Source organism: Gossypium arboreum, chromosome 9, assembly GCF_025698485.1.
Source record: "Gossypium arboreum isolate Shixiya-1 chromosome 9, ASM2569848v2, whole genome shotgun sequence".
Lineage (NCBI taxonomy): Eukaryota > Viridiplantae > Streptophyta > Magnoliopsida > Malvales > Malvaceae > Gossypium > Gossypium arboreum.
Window position 1 is genome coordinate 19,020,001 of NC_069078.1, and position 5,012 is coordinate 19,025,012.

Below are 5,012 nucleotides of genomic sequence, written 5' to 3' on the forward strand. Positions count from 1 at the left end.
AGATAAATGGAAATTGGTATTGTGGTAAATGTTGATAAGATGACAATGGAATTAGCTATATGTTTTGGAACTATGCTGTAATTTGAAAATAAAAGTATATAATATTAAGGCATGTATTATACATATATGCATGTGTGTATGCGGTTGTGCATAATTAGGAGTAAATGGTTAAATGATGATAGTCATATATAGGTACGAACATATATATATATGCCTTATGTATGTACCATGTACACACGAGGACATTCGGCAATATGATTAAATTCATGTATAAGAAGCATGATAAATTAAGTGACTCTTTGCTTGTGAATGTGAATTAGATATAAATTAAATAAGCATGAAATTGAGTCATGGCATATTTTATTAAATATGATACATATTGAAATCTATTGTTTTAGATATAGATTAAATGATAAGTGATTTCCAAATGTGATTGTTAAGTGAATAATATTAGTTAAGTACTTAAGCAAATTTATTGTTTTACTTAAGCTTAAGAGCAAAGAGGATCAAAGTCGGATAGGAGAGAAGAGAAAGTAAACGAATAGCCGTGGATATCTAGTCGTCGACCACTTCCGAGGTAAGTTTTAAGTGATTAAACGTTGAGTGAATTCAATCATAATAGGATATGATGAGCTGAATTAGTAAGACATGATGTGGCCATGATATGTTCTAAACACAAATCATAAGTTCTCAAGTGTTTGAACTTGGAAATTTAAGAACAAAATTTTAATAATCTGCTTAGGACAGCAGCAGTAATGTGATTTTAGAAAATCACCATAAATTGTTGGCATTGAATTAGAGGCTGAATAAAATGTGTAATCAAATCTTAATGAGTCTAGTTTCTTATAAAAGAAACCGTGAAAACAAAGAAATCTCCTATAAAGAGATAATTAAAGTTGTGTGAGACAGTGTCGAAATGACTTGGAAATCCACTGTTCCATTTTTAGAAAATCATTATAAATTGTACAAAAATGTTTATAAGATAAAATTTATATGCTTAGACTCCTTAATGAGTCTAGTTTCAAATGAAATCAAATAGAACACATTTTGAATTCTGTACAATGAGAAATTTGATTTGTAGTGAAAGTGGTTAGATTAGTCAAATAGTGAAACAGGGGAAACTTTAAGAAAAATCTGGTATTGATTGGCCAAACCTAAAATTTTGAAAATTTTATGGATGGAAGATATATGAGTCTATATTCAGGGAAAATTAACGGAAATTGATTTTGAGTTTTTTAGCTCCTGTTATAAATAACTTAGTGACTATTGATCAGGAAAAACAGTTTGTAGTGAATATGCGAATTTGTTGTAAACATTGATGAAACTATTTGAGTTGCTTATAAGCTATTGCTGAAATTGATGTATAAGATACGTATATGTGGTAAAGCCGAATGGCTAGTGTGAAATATGTATAAGATACGTATATGTGGTAAAGCCGAATGGCTAGTGTGAAATATGTATAAGATACGTATATGTGATAAGGCCGAATGGCCAATGTGATGAATGTGACTGTGTCTATATGTGATAAGGCCGAATGGCCAATGTGATGAATGTGAATGTGTGTATATGTGATAAGGCCGAATGGCCAATGTGATGAATGTGAATGTGTGTATATGTGATAAGGCCGAATGGCCAATGTGATGAATGCGAAAGTGTATATATGTGATAAGGCCAAATGGCCTATGTGATGGATGTAAAGTGTATAAATGTGATAAGTCCCGAAGGGCATTTGTGTCTGTACTATATCAGGGTTAAAACTCCGCAGCTTTATGCGAGAATATTATCTTGATTAACGTCCATAGGCTTCGTGCTTGTACTATATCCGAGCTTTAAAGACCCGACGGCTAAATGCTAGGATTCAAGTAAGACTTTGATATTGAGTATCGCAATAAGTTACCATCAAATAAGTGTTATGTATTTAAGATGTTCAGGTCGTATTACTTACTCATCGGTGGAATGATTTCGAGGTGAATTATCAGTATCGAAGAGGTAAGTAAATGTGATTAATATTATGACTCCAAATATGTGAATGATCTAATTGGTAATGGTATGCCTGTATAATAAAGTATGTGATGAAATGTTCTTATGTATTAGAGCATATTCTGCCCAAAAGCCTTATGATTTAAGTATGGGTTGGGCTAAATGTACCAGTACAAGGTAAGAATTATGTTTTTCACATTTACGTATATGTGATAAGGAATATGTTTGTTTCTTTATGTGCCTACGGTAATTCAGTATTTGTCATGTTGAAATACTTAAAAATAAGGGTGTGATTATGAGTAAGTGGAAAGGAACATGGAAAGTTGAAAATTGACGAAGAATGTGCTTTGGAAATATTCGACCATCTAGGTCACTATTATTCGAAGGTATATATATATATATATAAGACAGCCAAGTAATTCGTCTATTGATATTATGGTTCGAGATGAAGCTCTAGATTAACTTCATCGAACAGTTGAAATGAATGACCAATGGTAGTGAATGAGAACACTTTGTTTTTGCTTAAAACTTACTAAGCTCGCAAAAGCTTACTCTGTTCAATCATGTTTTGGTTATAGGTTGTGGATTCTGACTACCAGCTCGGGGATCATCAGCACTTCGTCACACTATCTACCATTGCGGCAACTATGTAATCAGACTTAGCTTATGGCATGTATAGGATAGACAATATAGTAGAATGATATTATGACTATTGTATATAAACCATACGAAAATGGCATCTGTTGGACGTTTACTTATAGAAGTTTAGATTTTATCCCTGGCTGTGTTTAGTACTTATCTAAATGAATGTTTGTAATTTCAATAAAAAAAACAACATTAAAGAAGGGAGTTTAAAATTTTATTCTTCCGATCGGATTCCTAATTTCTTGTAACGCCTCATCCTATTCCGACGACGGTTACGGGATAGGGGTGTTACAATAAGTATTATTGTATGGGTTATTTTGAGATCAGAAGTTATTGTTACCATATAGTTGACTTATTCTTCTTCAGTTGTAGGATTGAAGGATTGGTATTCTGTTTGCACACCTCTACCACTTGAGTCACACCTCATTACTGGATGTACCTGTGTAGAACCAAGTAAACCGTCAATCTTTTTATTGAGAAGTTCTACCTGATTAGAGAGCATGGTGACTGAATCGGTGTTATAAAAGCCGGCTATTTTCGTTGGCTTTATCCTCATAACTTGCCACTGATAGTTATTCAGTGACATCTCCTTTACAAATTCATAGGCATCTTCCGGTGTTTTATTGTTGATGGTTCCGCCAGCAGCTGCGTCAACCATTTGCCGAGTCGAGGGACTCAGACCATTGTGGAATGTTAGTACTTGAATCCAAAGCGGTAAACCATGGTGAGGGCACCTTTTCAGTAAGTCCTTGTATCTCTCCTATGCATCGTAAAGTGTTTCTAAATCCATCTGCACAAAAGAAGTGATATCATTACGTAATTTAGTCATTTTAGCCGGCGAAAAATATTTTAGTAAAAATTTCTCGGTCATTTGTTCCCAAGTAGTGATAGACCCTCGTGGTAACGAGTTCAACCATTGTTTAGCTTTGTTTCTCAATGAAAAGGGAAACAACTGAAGACGTATGGCATCATCAGAAACGCCATTGATTTTAAATGTATCGCAAAATTCCAGAAAGTTCGCTAAGTGAGTGTTGGGATCTTCATCCTGCAAACCATCAAACTGAACGAATTGCTGTATCATGTGAATAGTGTTCGGTTTTAGTTCAAAAGTATTTGCAGCTACAGCAGGTCTAACTATGCTAGACTCAGTTCCTGTTAATGAAGGTTTAGCATAATCATACATAGTACGTGGAGCTGGATTTTGATTAGCCGCAATTGCAGGAGGTAGCTGATTGCCTTGGATTTCAGCCATCTCTTCGGTTGGGGGTTGAGTATCGTCTTCTTGCTCATTCTCCGTGTATCGTAAGCTAGGCCTTATCTCTCTTTGATTTCTACGAACTATACGATCGACTTCTTCGTCAAAAAGTAATGGTCCCGACGAGTTTCTTCTAGTCATAAACTATAAAAACCTGCCAAGAGAAAGAAATAGTAAATTAATAAATAATAATAATAATAAAATTAAATTAAATTGCAAGAAAAATAAATGGCTAAAGTAATAAAAATTTAGCGTTCCTAATATTTCAGTTCCCCGGCACGCCAAAAACTTGATCGCGTGATTCGTAACAAGTAATAAATATTTATAATGAAGATCAAACCTAGACTAACTATTATCACGACGAAAAGGCAAGCGCACCTACCAAACAATAGTATAGTAATGGCAAGACCGGGTTATCGTACCCAAGGGAACCAAAAGTACTAGTAATAAATATCTTTTTATTATCTAACCTAGAAATAGAGAGGGGTCGTTTATTAAACTAATTAACTAATTAAACTAAAGTAAAGAGAAAAGTTGGAAAAAGACTTGAAGAAAATTAATTTGATAAAGACGACACCCAAAGAGGAATCCACCTAGATAACACTTGTTATCTGACTTTGACCCGGACGATTTATTCACTTGACTTGATCCGTGAGACTCCCTAACCTATGTTATTATCCCTTTCGAGACTGATAACATCTAACGCTTAGTTGAATTAATCGAAATTTCTTTCTTAATTAAAACCCCTAGGGAAGCAGTAAATCACTCTATGGACTCCCATATTAGGTTTCACCCTAATCCGGCAAAATCTCGTAACCCTATTTCTAGGCGTTCTGTGACAGCCTTAAAACGACCCTAGTCGAAATGTGGTTTCGGGACCACAAAACCGAGGCATAAAAATAATTTAATATTTATTTTATTGCCTATAATGTGTGTTAACCCATGTGTGACATTTTTTTATGCTTTGATTTAGAGTTATAAATGTGAATTTCACTAGAAAGGACCTAGTAGTAAACTTTGAAAGTATGATGGGGAAATGTGTGATGACTAATTAAAGCATGCATGCAAAACAATGGACTTGCATGTCAAATTCCCCCAATAGCTAGTGGCCGCCATGACAAGGAATTATGGG

At 34.3% G+C, this 5,012-nt stretch overlaps 1 non-coding gene across 1 annotated transcript; it reads left to right on the forward strand.

Annotated features, from left to right (window-relative positions):
• Positions 1–3,341: 3,341 nt before the first annotated feature.
• On the forward strand, positions 3,342–3,448 carry LOC128281057 (small nucleolar RNA R71). Its single transcript, XR_008271273.1, has one exon. It is a non-coding gene; the product is annotated as a small nucleolar RNA R71 (small nucleolar RNA).
• The last annotated feature ends 1,564 nt before the right edge of the window (positions 3,449–5,012 follow it).